Consider the following 15795-nt stretch of genomic DNA (forward strand, 5'->3'; position numbering starts at 1 on the left):
CCAGACCATCACACAGGAATTCCATACTGCATCAAGTTCGGCGGGAGGTGAGAAAACTTGGATTGCATGGTCGAGTGGCTGCCCATAAGCCACACATCACGCAGGTCAAGTGCAAACGACGCCTCGCTTGGTGTAAGGAGCGTTAACATTGGACGATTGAACAGTGGAAAAACGTTGTGTGGAGTGACGAATCACTGTACACAATGTGGCCTTCTGATGGCAGGGTGTGGGTATGGCGAATGCCCGGTGAACGTCATCTGCCAGCGTGTGTAGTGCCAACAGTAAAATTCGGAGGCGGTGGTGTTATGGTGTAGTCGTGCTCTTCATGGAGCTCTTCATGCTCCCCTTGTTGTTTTGCGTAGCACTATCACAGCACAGGCCTACATTGATGTTTTAAGCACCTTCTTGCTTCCCACTGCTGAAGAGCACTTCGGGGATGGCGATTGCATCTTTCAACACGATCGAGCAGGTGTTCATAATTCACGGCCTGTGGTGGAGTGGTTACACAAAAATAACATCCCTCTAATGGACTGGCCTGCACAGAGTCCCGACCTCAATGCTATAGAACACCTATGGGATGTTTTGGAACGCCGACTTCGTGCCAGGCATCAACGACAGACATCGCTACCTCTCCTCAGTGTAGCGGTCCGTGAAGAATGGGCTCCCATTCTCCAAGCAAACTTCCAGCACCTGATTGAACGTATGCCTGCGAGAGTGGAAGCTGTCATCAAGGCTAAGGGTGGGCCAACACCATGTTGAATTCCAGCATTACCGATGGAGGGCGCCACGAACTTGCACGTCATGTTCAGCCAGGTGTCCGGATACTTTTGATCACGTAGTGTATATTCAGTATCCTGTTTATATTAATCTTGTAGTATTCTATAAAAGGTAATATTATTAAAGTTTTTTAAGATATGCTTATTGCATTACGTAAGTGTAAACATTTGACTAGATAATGATGCCCAGTGGGATTATATATAAATTATATAAAGCGTGACACTAAACCTAATAAAAAATTGGAATAACACTAAAACACTATAATTTAAAAATTGTTGAAACAACATTGGCAGGATTTCGCACTCAGTCTTATTGTCCACTTTTTTGTTGATTTATTTTTGACTCTTGAAGATCTAATTTTAGTTCCCACTAGCAATTAACCGCGGCTTCGCGTAGATTTCGTAATTTGATCAGGGTAATCGTCCCTCAGCATTGTACTAATACATTATCTGAAAATTCCTAAAGTGTAAAAACTCACCCAGAAATTCTTTGTAAACCATGTTTGTGGTAGTACCTTTTGGGGCTAAGACGACTATGTGACATAGAACTTCACATGTGAGAAGTCTTCATATCAAATAAAAAAATAAATACATGTTTCTTTATTTCTAAACGAGATTCCAAATACCTGTTCCCACATCTGTAACATATTCAGTTTTTGAGATATACATAAGTATCCCCATAAAAAGAATTCAACCCCTTGTTCAGTCCTTACCCCACGCCCACCCCCATCCAAGTATATTTTCCGTAAACAAAAATACATGTTTCTTTATTTTTAAAGGAGATTCCAAATACCAATTTTCACGTCTGTAACATGTAACTTCTTTTCACCCCGCATTAAGTGCCTTCTTCGAAAACAAAAAGGTACATGTTCCTGTATTTTTAAAGGACTGTCCAAATACCGAGTTTCTTGTATCTAACATGTTATGTTTTTGACATATAATGTAGATGTGCCGGTACTCATTTTAAAAATTACCCGCTTTTCCAATTCTTTTCAGCCCCTTAATTGGATTTTCCGAAAACAAAAAAATACGTGTTTCATTATTTTTAAAGGATATTCCAAATACCAGTTTTCATGTCTGTAAGTCTGTAACACCTTCTATTTTTGAGATAAATGTATACTCATTAAAATAATTCAACTTCCACTTCTTCACTTCCTTCCACCCCTCTCCCAACGTAAGTGGACTTTACGAAAACAAAAAAATACGCGATTCTTTATATTGAAAAGAATTTCAAAATCCAACTTTCACGTCTGTCACAGCTTCAGTTTTTAAGATGAAGTATCCTCCTAAACAAATTTCAACTCCTTGTACTTATTTTCAACCCCACAAGCCTTACGTCGATTTTCCGAGAAAAACAAACGTTGTTTTCTTTATTTTTAAAGGAGATTACAAATACAAATGTTCATGCATCTAACATCTTCAGTTTTTGAGATATAAGTGTACCGGGAGGTACACCCCAACGCCGCGCATTCAAATTCAGCGCCTAAATGAGCTCCTCTATTGGCAAAACAGTGAAACTGAAACTACACCAATTTAGAAATTTACTCAAAAGACGTCACCACAGAAATATGATCTAATTTTGTTATTGTGAACTTTCCTGAACTGACTGAATTTCTACTAGTTTTGTTTGCTATCCATCAAGAAGTTTGGACATTCTTCCACAGATGACACTACTAAAGACTCTGACCATGCACCCTGGTGCGAGGTGTAAGAACTTATAATTTAAAGAAGTTTTGTATTTCTAAGATTTTTTACTAATTGATGTTCATTTATTTTTGGGTTGGCAATATATCCTTTTCGTTTCCGCCAGTTTTGAATCTGGCCAGTGCAGATTTTCTGTAATTAAATTTTCCAACATCACAGGCTTCTTGTTTGATTTTGAGTGTTACTTTTGAAATTCACCAATAAAATTAAGAGGGTGTGTCCTGATTCATCTTGAATGATCTCGAACTTTCCCTGAGGGTTTATAAACTGCGGCTTTTCACGTTTCTTGGCCAATTCATCGTTATCTTTCTGAGAGTGTGTGTGTGTTATGCAGGAAGCGGGCGGCCTCTTTCATCGGCAGCTAGGACATCTACAAGGTAATGGCCAAATAACTTTATTCTTTCTAGCTACCTCCGCAGTTTAACCCGAGGGAAAGGTCCGAATCTTTAACTATGTAACCAAATTTTCTAAAATGTAAATCTGACGACTTGGTCTTAATGGCAGACTGTGCCGAAAGCCTGCAGTCTAACATCTTGGAACTTGAAAATAGGTGCAATGAGTATGGTATGAAAATTAGCCTCTCGAAGACTAAATTGATGTCAGTTGGTAAGAAATTCAACAGAATTGAATGTCAGATTGGTGATACAAAGCTAGAACAGGTCGATAATTTCAAGTATTTAGGTTGTGTGTTTTCCCAGGATGGTAATATAGTAAGTGAGATTGAATCAAGGTGTAGTAAAGCTAATGCAGTGAGCTCGCAGTTGCGATCAGCAGTATTCTGTAAGAAGGAAGTCAGCTCCCAGACGAAACTATCTTTACATCGGTCTGTTTTCAGACCAACTTTGCTTTATGGGAGCGAAAGCTGGGTGGACTCAGGATATCTTACTCATAAGTTAGAAGTAACAGACATGAAAGTAGCAAGAATGATTGCTGGTACAAACAGGTGGGAACAATGGCAGGAGGGAACTCGGAATGAGGAGATAAAGGCTAATTTAGGAATGAACTCGATGGATGAAGCTGTACGCATAAACCGGCTTCGGTGGTGGGGTCATGTGAGGCGAATGGAGGAGGATAGGTTACCTAGGAGAATAATGGACTCTGTTATGGAGGGTAAGAGAAGTAGAGGGAGACCAAGACGACGATGGTTAGACTCTGTTTCTAACTATTTAAAGATAAGAGGTATAGAACTAAATGAAGCCACAACACTAGTTGCAAATCGAGGATTGTGGCGACGTTTAGTAAATTCTCAGAGGCTTGCAGACTGAACGCTGAAAGGCATAACAGTCTATAATGATTATGTATGTATGTATGTATGTATGTATGTATGTATGTATGTAAATCTTCTTTCGGCTAATGAAAAACTTCGTAAAATCTTTAACTGTAAATCGGGGATAGAGAGTGAATTACCCTCTTGAGCTCCCCGTCATCTTGGTTTGAGGTGACTACGTTTTATAACTTTTTCATTCTGTGATGTGGTAAAGGAATTCATATACCAATCATCTCAGTAGTTTGGGAATAGCCCCCGTTTCATCGGCCTAGGGCCCTTTAGGTTTTTCATTATCTTGGAGCGCTGTGTACGCCTCCACTCCTTTTGTGTTTGGGCCAGTTATTTAAGCTGTTCTGTTGTCATAAAGGCCCCTTAGGTTGGGTATTAAATACCCCTGTATAAATCATTTTCCAATTGTAAGTTGTGCGTTGAAAGGCCAGAAATTGTAAGTTGATGTTACCTTGAGTAGGCTTGGAAAACTGAGAGCCTGTTAGCTCTCTTTCAAAGCTTTTATAAGATTAACGAGTGCCTCTAGAAGGCTAGAAATTGTATTTTCGAAGCAAGTATTCCATGAATTAGGGGATTTCTGCCTTTGAATAAATTTGTGCTCTTTTCTAAATTTGAGCTGGGAGCTCAGAAATTGTAAAGTGTGGGCCTTGAAGCCCAGGATCTGTAAAGTTCTCTAATCTTGGATTTTCCTAGACGTGTTTCTAAATTGCCATTGTACCTGATGTTTCATTGTTATGGAAATTCGTTAAGTTTGTTTTTTATAATGAAAGAAATATAACCTTGTTAAAGTTTTAATTCAATTCTTGGCATTGTAGTTAGACCCATTCAAGCCCGCACCTTCTTTCACCTCTGCGTTCCACAGATACCCCGGAACAAGTGGTAGCAGAGCATGGTTGAATGGGTCTCAATTAAGCCCCTTTTGACGGCTAAACATTGAATACGATTCGAACTCTAAGAATTTTCTCAGTCGTTGGAATTTTTTCTCATCCTCTGAAATTGTAAATTTTCTTTCGTCACATCTGGCCCTCGTGAAGTCCTCCACCCCGGGTACTTGCGAAAGGAGGAATTAGTTTATGAATTACTAATTAGAAATGTTCAATCTGGAGGCACGGTTGCGGCAGATACCACCAAACTTAGGGTCATTAGAGTTACCTATTTGTATCCCGACCTTGGGGTAGTTGGTTTTTTTGAAGTAAGTGATCCATCTCCTCATCAACTTAAAAGAGTGCAGGCTAGACTGTTTCATTTTTATCACAGGTTTAGGGACCTATTGTCTCTAAAATTAAAAGAAGTTCATGCTAAGTAGGCGAGTAATTTACTTGATCATCTATCAAAAATATCAAATAAAGTTAGTCAATTGTTAACTGGGGCAGCGGCTCCCAAAATCGACCAAGTCCCTGCTATAAATATTGTAAGTGAGGAGGATTCTTCCAAGGGTGTAGAAAGTAGAACATCTGTGGCAACTCAACAAACTGCTGCCCCATTAGAAAACGAGTCTGATCTTCGTACACCTATTCCACCGTTCTTTTTAAACAATGCTGTGTCCGAAGCCTCTCAACCATCTAGGCCGTCACCAATTTCGTCACCTTGTTTTAGTAGTTTGCCTCACCCATTTGCTATGTTGCTTAGGGGAATTTCGAAATTTTCCGTAAACTCCACTAATGATGTCATTTCGTTTCTACGATTCTTAGTTGAATTTCAGGATCATGCACTAGTGTTTTCCCTTTCTAACTCTCAAATTCTCCAAATTATGTACCCATATTCCGTAGGCGTCCTATCGGACAAAATAGTTAAGGCTATAGCTGATAAATCTTCCATAGAAGACTTCCATGGTCACCTTTTGGCAAATTTCATTCCGGCTAGGGCAATGTCCTCTCTCATACAGAAGTACTATTTCAGAGTGCAGTGACTGGACGAAAATCTTGCGAATTACATCCAAGATATCAAGTTTTATACCCGAGTGTTCGCCCTGCATTTTTTTCGAAGACCAAATAGTGCAAATTATTGTTGAAGGGATCTCACCACCTTAAAGATCATATTTATGTTTTGAGTCTCGTCCCCAAACCTAAGGAACCCCCTCCATCTTCTAGTAATTTTCAGCCTTCACCTCGCCGAGCTTTCACCACCCGTAAGTGCTACGCTTATGGGTCTACGGATCATCTACGTAACAAGTGCACAGTGATAAAATCGAGTGGGACAAAGAATGGAGCAGGCTCATCACAAGGATGTTTCAAATGCGGCTCTTTTACACATTTGGCTAAGAATTTCCCTAACGCTATTAGCACCCCGTCCTGTTCAACTTCTGGTGCAACTTTTGCGAACCCCAATAATAGAATGTGACTAGTGCCATTGGCTGAGTCGGCAGGTCCATTCTCCCAGGGCTCAGCCCCTGTCAAACCCACCGAAAGCTCGGGTAAGGGAAAAGGTTCTTCTAATCAAGCATTTGAATGCCCTAAAGAATGCCTCAGAGTTGCAGCGGTTACCCCCGGCACCCGTACTATTTCTTAAAATTGAGTTGAATAATGAACCGGTCACGGCTCTATTAGATTCTGGGAGTGTTTGTTCTCTAATTTTGGCTGAATGGTATTCCAAATTAAATACTGTTTGTAAATTTTCTGATTGTTGTTCGTCTTTGGTCCAATGCGTTTCGGCTAACTCTTCTCCATTAGAAATTTTAAGTTTCATCTTCGCCAAAATTCGTATTTCTAAATTTACTTGGAAAATGAAATTGTTTGTGGCTAAACACTTGTCTTGCCTCATAATATTAGAAGCGGATTTCATGTCTTCCACTGGTCTGGTGCTCGACATTCAGAGCAAGTCGTGCACCTTCAAATTTGCTAATAATTGTAAAATTCCTTTGCTAAAATGTAATTCTGTGTCATATTCATCTGTTTCGCTTACCCAAGATGAGATGTTGTTAGACCTTAGATATCTACCTGAGGAGCAGGCTGAATGTATTCGTAAGTTGTGTCAGTCGTTTCCGGATGAACTTTCCGATACTCTTGGTGTTACTGACCTTATTGAATGCAAGATTGAGGTTACGGACTCGATCCCATTTACATTTCCGCCTTATAGTCTGTCTCCACCTAAAATGAAGGCTCTCAAAGAGATTACCGATCAAATGTTGAAGGACGGTATTATTCGACCTTCTAAGTCGGCGTATTCTTCGCCCATTTTCTGATCCCGAAACAGCAAAGCGGCTTCAGGCCTGTCATTGATTATAGGGCTTTAATCGGAAGGTGGTGTTACTATCTGTGCCTCTTCCCGACCTTCACTCTTGCTTTTCATGGTTTCGGAAAGCTAAGTTCTTTACCATCCTTGATCTCAATCAGGCGTACAATCAGATCCCTCTAGCTGAAGAATCGAAACAGCTAACAGCTTTTGCCACGGATTGGAACTTGTATGATTACAACCGCGTGCCTTTCGGGCTTCCCATGGGGGCAGCTGTGCTCACTATACTGCTAGATAGGGTCTTTCCCGACATCACGTTTGAATACTTGTATCACTATCTTGATGAAATCGTCGTATTTTCTGAGACCTTTGAAGAACATCTACAGCATCTAGAGGAAGTACTCAATCGCCTTCGTAAGGCCGGGTTGACTGCGAAGTTATCTAAGGTAGCTTTTGCTAAATCTTCTATGTCATTCTTAGGGCATATTGTGTCGCCCGATGGCGTTTCTATCGATCATTCCAGAACACAGGCCATCCGTGATTTCAAACCCCCTAAGGACATCAAAGATATTGCCAATTTCATTGGCGTGGTAAATTTCTTCAGGAAATATATTCCTAACTTCGCTAACAGAGCGGCGCCCTTGAACTTACTTCGTAGGAAAGGCGTCAAATTTGAGTGGGGACTTTCCCAACAAGCCGCTTTTCAAGACTTGAAATTAGCTCTGTGCAACGCCCCTGTCCTTGTGATGCCCGATTTTTCGAAGAAATTCATCGTTCAAACCGACGCATTGTCATCGTCGGTGGCTACTGTGCTTCTTCAGAAACTGAACTCGGAAGGCGACCCATCGCCTATGCGTCTAGGACATTATCGGCCCAAGAGGCCAAATATTCTCTCCATGAACTTGAGGGTTTGGCAGTTTTATTTGCATTAGAGAAGTTCCGACTCTATCTGGAACATGTCAAGTTCGACCTAGAAACGGATAATCAAGCCTTAAGTTGGGTCTTAGCTAGGCCGCGTCGTACTGGCCGTATAGCCCGTTGGGCCATCAGGATTTCTGCCTTCCAGTTTGATGTGAGGCATATCAGAGGATCCGATAATGTTGTTGCGGATGGACTAAGCCGCATGTTTTCTCAGGATGTGGAGACCACCGAACAGGAATATAGTTCTTCTCTTCCCACGCCCATGCCTTCGGGTATTAATGCAATTCTAACTGATGCCCCCATGTTGTTTAGGGATATTGAGAAATATCAACGTGAAGATCCGGTGCTGGCCCCTATTATTGAAACCCTTTCTTCTGGGGAACATGTCGTCCCTTATGTATGGAGGAACGGGGTTTTGTGCTGTCCGTCGAGGCATGACCAAAAGATGAAGGTATTAGTTCCAGCCGTACTTGTACCTATGATCTTCAAGTACTCTCATGAGACCCCTTTAGGGGGGCATTTAGGCATCTTCAAAACTCGGGAAAAGATCCGAGAGATGTTCATTTGGAAAGGTATGGACGGCGAAATTCGTGAATTGGTAAAAGCTTGTAAAACTTGCTTGCTTAGTAAGCCCTCCTTGTCCACTAAGCTAGGTCTATTATCTTCCCATAAAGCGTCGTGCCCCATGGAGCGCCTCTATAAAGACTACGTCGGACCCTTCCCCCAATCACAGGGGAACGCAAATAAATTCATTCTGGTGTGTGTAGATGGTTTCACAAGATGTTCCTTGTTATTTCCGACTAAGCTGGCTACCGCTCAGCCCACCATTTCTTGTTTAAATACTATATTTGCTTCTTTTGGCCCCTGTCAATATATTATTTCTGATAATGCTAAAGCATTTACATCCAACCTCTTCCTTAAATTCTGTTTTGATCTGTCTGTTTAACATGTAACTACTTCGGTGTATTATCCTCAATCATCTCTGGCTGAGCGGGTCAATCGTAATCTTAGATCTGCTCTTATCGCCCTTCATCATGAAGATCATTCCAGGTGGGATACGTCCCTGCATTGGTTGGCCTTTGCTTTAAATTCGGCGGTTCATGAGTCCCACAAGTTTACTCCAGCTTCTCTTATGTTTAAATTTGTGCCTAACACGCCGCTCTCTAACCTTTGGTCATTCAATTATGTTTTACCAGAGACAATAGATCCCGATAATATTAGAGCTCTGTGGAAGAAGGCTAAGGCCAATCTTAAAGTGTCCCATGGAAACGTTAGGGAAAGATATGATCGTGGACGAAAGCCCACCAATTTAAAAGTCGGAGATAAATTCATGGTTAGGAATTTTATTCCCGCGGGCAAGCTTGCCCCCAGATTTCATGGGCCGTGCATTGTATTAGAATTTTTGACGCCATTTACATTATTGGTAAGCAATCCAGCCACAGAGAGGATCTTTAGAGTGCACCTCTTTCAAGTGAAACCAGTACAATTACAGTACTTTCTTTGCCACTAAAATTTAGCAGGAGTTTGAAGGTTATATTTTTTTCCTATTGGAGGCCTTCTGCCCCAAATTATTTTATTTAGTTATATATATAATCTGTATGTAGGATCTTCCCCTCTGGTTTTCCTGCTGTCTATTCTTTAGTGGCCATTACCAACCCCCGTCTCCTTCATCTCCGCACTATTGGCACACGAGAACCTTCGACGCCGCCCGACCCTCAGCATCACCAATAAAGATCGTACTCTCAAGTCTCCAACAACACTTCTCTGTCGCCTAGATCTTACTGTTTCAGTGCCCCTCAGCTGTCTGCCGCCGTAATGTAACATCTGGCGAGGGATGCAAGAGAGAAGAAAGGGCCCACTTCGCTCCAGTAAGGCCTTATGAACGGCGCGCCGGAGTCCATCTCCCGGCAAAGGCTGAAGTGCGGTGACCCTACCGCCAACTCATCTGGGGACTGTACATATACTTCTAATCTGCGGCGACCATCACCACGACTACCGCTCTCATAGTAACGGGAGAGGTGTATCTGAGAGTACTCCGGGGGTCAGGGCGACCTCACCCGGCTATCGGCAGTGGCGGCAGGTACTGGATTTAAGTATTTTTCCTACAAATCCACTTTCAGAAGAAACTTATACATTTTTCAACTGGATATGTTTTCTCAAAGTTTCTTCTGCGTCACCCCAAGGAAGGACATTTGAAGGGGGAGGTCTGTACCGGGAGGTACACCCCAATACTGCGCATTCAAATTGAGCGCTTAAATGAACTCCTCTGTTGGTAAACAGTGAAACTGAAACCACAAAAACTTAGAAATTTACTCAGGAGATGTCACCATAGAAATATGATGTAATTTTGTTATTGTAAATTTTCCTGAACTGACCGAATTTCTACTAGTTTTGTTTGCTATCCATCAAGAAGTTTAGACATTCTTCCACAGATGACACTACTAAAGACTATGATCATGCACCCTGGTGCGAGGTGTAAGAACTTATAATTTAAAGAAGTTTTGTATTTCTAAGTTTTTTTTACTGACTGATGTTAATTTATTTTTTGGTTGGCAATGTTTCCTTTTCCTTTCCGCCAGTTATGAATCTGGCCAATGAAAATGTTCTGTAATTAATTTTCCAACATCACAGGCTTCTTGTTTGATTTTGAGTGTTACTTTTGAAATTCGCCAATAAAATTAAGAGGGTGTGTCCTGATTCATCTTGAATGATCCCGAACCTTCCCTGAGGGTTTATAAACTGCGGCTTTTCACGTTTCTTGGCCAATTCATCGTCATCTTTCTGAGTGTGTGTGTGTGTTAAGCAGGAGGCGGGCGGCCTCTTTCATCGGCAGCTAGAACATCTACAAGGTAATGGCCAAATAATTTTATTCTTTCTTGCTACCTCCGCAGTTTAACCCGAGGGAAAGGTCCGAATCTTTAACTATGTAACCAAATTTTCTAAAATGTAAATCTTCTTTCGGCTAATGTAAAAACTTCGTAAAATCTTTAACTGTAAATCGGGGATAGAGAGCTTATTACCCTCTTGAGCTCCCCGTCATCTTAGCTTGAGGTGACTACGTTTTATAACTGTTTTTCATTCTGTAATGTGATAAAGTAATTCCTATACGAGTCACCTCAGTAGTTTGGGAATAGCCCCTGTTTCTTCGGCCTAGGGCCCTTTAGGTTTTTCATTATCTTGGAGCGCTGTGTACGCCTCCATTCCTTTTGTGATTGGGCCAGTTATTTAAGCTGTTCTTTTGTCATAAAGGCCCCTTAGGTTGAGTAATATATACCCCTATATAAATCATTTTCCAATTGTAAGCTGTGCCTTGAGAGGCCAGAAATTGTAAGTTGATGTTGCCTTGAGTAGGCTTGGAAAACTGAGAGCCTGTTAGCTCTCTTTCAAAGCTTTTGTAAGATTAACGAGTGCCTCTAGAAGGCTAGAAATTGTATTTTCGGAGCAAGTGTTCCATGAATTAGGGGATTTCTGCCCTTGAATAAATTTGTGCTCTTTTGTAAATTTGAGCTGGGAGCTCAGAAATTGTGAAGCGTGGGGCTTGAAGCCCAGGATCTGTAAAGTTCTCTAATCTTGGATTTTCCTAGACTTGTTTCTAAATTGTCATTGTAACTGATGTTTCATTGTTATGGAAATTCGTTAAGTTTGTTTTTTATAATGAAAGAAATATAACCTTGTTAAAGTTTTAATTCAATTCTTGGCATTGTCGTTAGACCAATTCAAGCCCGCACCTTCTTTTACTTCTGCGTTCCACAGATACTCTGGAACAATAAGTATACTCATAAAAGTAATTCAGCTCCTTTTTCAGCCCACTTCCTACCCGTTAAGTGGATTAGCCCCTCCCAAAATGCATGTTTATTTTTAAGGTGATTCCAAATACAAACGTTCACGTGTGTAACCTTAAGGTTTTGAGATATAAGTTTCTCCATAAAAAGAATTAAATCTTTCACTTCCTTTCACCCTCCCCGCTTAAATGAATTTTCCCAAAACAAAAAATACTTATTTCTTTATATAAAGGAACTTCCAAATACCAGGTCCTCATAAAAATGAATTAAACTCCTTTTTTCACCGCCCCCGCCCCAAGTTGATTCCTCCCCCTCCGAAAATGTGTGTTTCTTTATTTTTAAACGAGATTCCAAATACTAGTTTTAACGTCTGTAACATCTTTAGATTTTGAGATATAAGTATTATCATACAAAGAATAAAACTTATTTTCAATTAATTCACCCCCTTAAGTGGATTTTCCAAAGACAAAAGATTACTTGTTTCTTTGCGTTGAAAGAAAATTCCAAATACAAATTTTCGTGTCTGTAACATCTTCAATTTTTGAGATATAAGTATCCTCATTAAAATAATTCAAATCCTTTTTCAATCCACAACCGCCCGTTAAGTTGCCCTCTCCCCACCCAAAAAAATGCGTGTTTCTTTATTTTTAAAAGAGATTCCAAATACCAATTTCCATGTCTGTAACCTTCAGTTTTGAGATATAATTTTCTCTAGAAAAAGAATTTAATTATTTTCACTTCCTTTCACATCCCCCACTGAAGTGACTTTTCCAAATCAAAGAGTACCCGTTTATTTAAAAGAGCTTCCAAATGCAAATTATCACGAATGTAACATCTTCAGTTTTTGAGATGTATGTATCCCCGTAAAAGGAATTCATCTGCGTTTTCAACCCCCTCCCCCTGCTACCAAGTTGATTTCCCCCAAAATGCGAGTTTCTTTATTTTTAAAGGAGATTTCAAATGCCAGTTTTCACGTTCAGATTTAGATTTTTTGGTATATATATTCTCATACAAGTAATTAAAGTATTTTTTCAATTCTTTCGCCCCCCATAACCGTTAAGATTTTTCGAAAACAAAAGAATACGTGTTTCCTTATTTTTAAAGAAGATTCCAGATACCAATTTTCAAGTCTGCAATATGTTTAGCTTTTGAGATATACTGTAGATATGCTAATTTACTAAATTAACCCGTTTTTCCAGTTCCCTTTAAGTTTATTTTCCGAAAAAATATTTGTTTCTTTACTTTTACATGAAATTCCAAATATCAGTTTTCAGATCTGTAATATGTTACGTGCCTGAGGTGATTTGCAGATATAATCCTTTTAAAAATTCACGCCGTTTGTCACACATCTTCACCTCCTATTAATCGGATTATCCAAAAACACAAAATTACGTGTTCCTTTATTTTCAAAGGAATACCGAATGGTACTGAATACCATTTTTCATGCCTGTAACATCTTACGTTTTGAGATATAAGTCTCCTCATAAAAGGTGTTCAACCATTTTCCCCCTTTTTCATCCCCCATTTATGGGATTTTCCACAAACAAAAAAGTACGTATTTATTTTTAAAGTAGTTTCCATATACCAATTTTTACATCTGAAAACTTTTATGTTTTTGAGATATAGATATCTTCTTTTTACAATTCAACCCTATTTTCACCCCCTTAGGGACAGAATATCGAAAAATCCTCCCTTAGTGAGCACCTGCACCCTAATATAAATGTACCCCCAAAATTTCATTTTTTATTTCCTGTAGTTTTAGCTCGGCGATGATGAATGAGTCAGTCAGTCAGTCAGTCAGTCAGTCAGTCAGTCAGTCAGTCAGTCAGTCAGTCAGTCAGTCAGGACAAGTTATTTTATACATATAGACTAGCAAGATACCCGTGCTTCGCCACGGTATTATATTGAAATTTATAATTGAATGCTTAACTTTTATATATAATCCGCCGAAATTCACGATCTAACTCGTTTTCTGAGAGAATCCGCTAAAATTCTTAAACTGACTCGTTTTCTGAGAGATTACGGCAAACTTCCTCCCGTTTTGCAATCTTTCTTTCCAGCAATCGATTTCGTACTTTCCGGGCTAGTCCAGGTATTCCACCCGGTCAGTTGGGTCCCTAAATCTTTCCCATCTTTCCCATCTTTCCCTATAAGCATTTTTAATATGGATCAAATTCTTGAGGAGATCCGGCGTGGTGTCGTCTTGGGTGCCTTGGCGGTACTGAACCCACGACCGGACTGCAATCGTAGTTATTATTATTATTATTATTATTATTATTATTATTATTATTATTATTATTATTATTATTATTATTATTATTATTATTATTATTGATGGTCTGGAACCCACGGCAAGATGCAAGACCGCTACTTGGCGGCAAATTATATCCTCTGCAATTGTCATTGCTGACAATGTGACCAGCACTATCGTCGCGCATAGGCAAGTGCGCGAAATTTCTGGTGCCACGAATGATATACTTCCGTGAATTATTGACCTTATTACAGAGGTGAACAATCGCACGGTCAATATTATTCATATCGTTTATTTCAAATGTGTTTAAATTTTTATTTATATGCCAGGAGAATCTACTGTAATCTAACTTTATGTACTCCAAAGGAAAAGATAGTTCTTGAAAACGAACCCAGGAAAGATTAATAATGATCAGTTTATGATCAGAATAAGTACATTATGAACAGTAAAATCAATTGATCTCAACTCCTTTTCCACCCCACCGCCGTTAAATTGATTTACACCCCCCACCACCCCAAGAATAAAGAAAGCGTGTTTCTTTATGTTTAAAGGAGATTCCAAATACCAATGTTCACGCCTGTTACCTTCAGTTCTGAAATATAAGTATCCCCATAAAAATGAACTTTTTCACTTCCTTTCACAATTCCCCCCCCCTAAGTGAATTTCCCGTTAAAAATACTTGTCTCTTTAATAATAAAGGATCTTCTAAATACCAATTATCACGACACTAACATCTTCAGTTTTTGAGATATGTGTCCACATAAACGGAGTTCAACTCTTTTCACCCCCGCCTCCCAAAATGATTTCGCCCAAAAACGCTTTTTTATTTGTTTTTAGAGGAGATCCAAATATCATTTTTTACGTCTGTAAACTCTTTAGTTTTTAATAGATGTAAGTATCCTCATACAATTAATTCAATTATTTTTTTAATTCTTTCACTTCCCCCACCCCCTTCATTGCATTTTCAGAGGATACGTGTTTCTTTAATTTTAAAGCAGATTCCAAATACCAATTTTCACGTCTGAAAAATCTGTCGTTTTTGAGATAATATTATCCTCATAGAAATAATTCAACTAATTTTTCAATTTCTCTTCTCCCTTTAGGTGGATTTTCGAAAACAAAAATACGTATTCCTTTATTTTTAAAGATAATTCCAAATACCAAATTTCACGACTGTAACATCTTCAGCTTTTGAGATAATAGTATCCTAATTAAAAGAATTCAACCACATTTTCAGTTACTTTTAACCCTCCACCCAAGTGGTTTTTCAGAAAACGAAAGGTACATGTTTCTTTATGTTCAAGAGAGATAAAAATACTATTTTTCACTTCGGTAACATGTTACGTTTTTGAGATATACTGTAGAAATGCTCATTTTAAAATTTACCCCTTTTTGGTTCCCCTTACGTGGAGTTTCTTTAAACAAATCACCAGTGTTTCTTTACTTTTACAGGAGATTTCAAATACCAATTTTTACGTCTGTAACATTTTACGTTTCTGATATATACTGTAGATATAGTCTTTCTAAAAATTCACCCCAGTTTATCATTCCTGTTTAACCCTACTTTAATTGGATTTTCCTAAAGAAGAAGGATACGTGTTTCTTTATTTTCAAGTGAGCTCCCAAATACCAATTTTCAGGTCTGTAATATCTTCTGTTTCTGAGATATAAATGTCCTCATTTAAGTCATGTAACCTTTTTTCACCCTTTTTCACCCCTCCTATTGGGATTTTCCAAAATCAAAAAATACGTGTTTCTTTATTTTTAAAGGGGATTCTAAATAATTAGTTTTACATCTCTACACTTTAAAATTTTTGAGACATATATACACTAATTTTAAAAATTCACCCCCTTTTCAACCCCCAATTAACTGGATTTTCCAAAAACAAAAAATGTGTGTTTCTTTATTTTTAA

The sequence above is a fragment of the Anabrus simplex genome, chromosome 2 (assembly GCF_040414725.1).
Source record: "Anabrus simplex isolate iqAnaSimp1 chromosome 2, ASM4041472v1, whole genome shotgun sequence".
Lineage (NCBI taxonomy): Eukaryota > Metazoa > Arthropoda > Insecta > Orthoptera > Tettigoniidae > Anabrus > Anabrus simplex.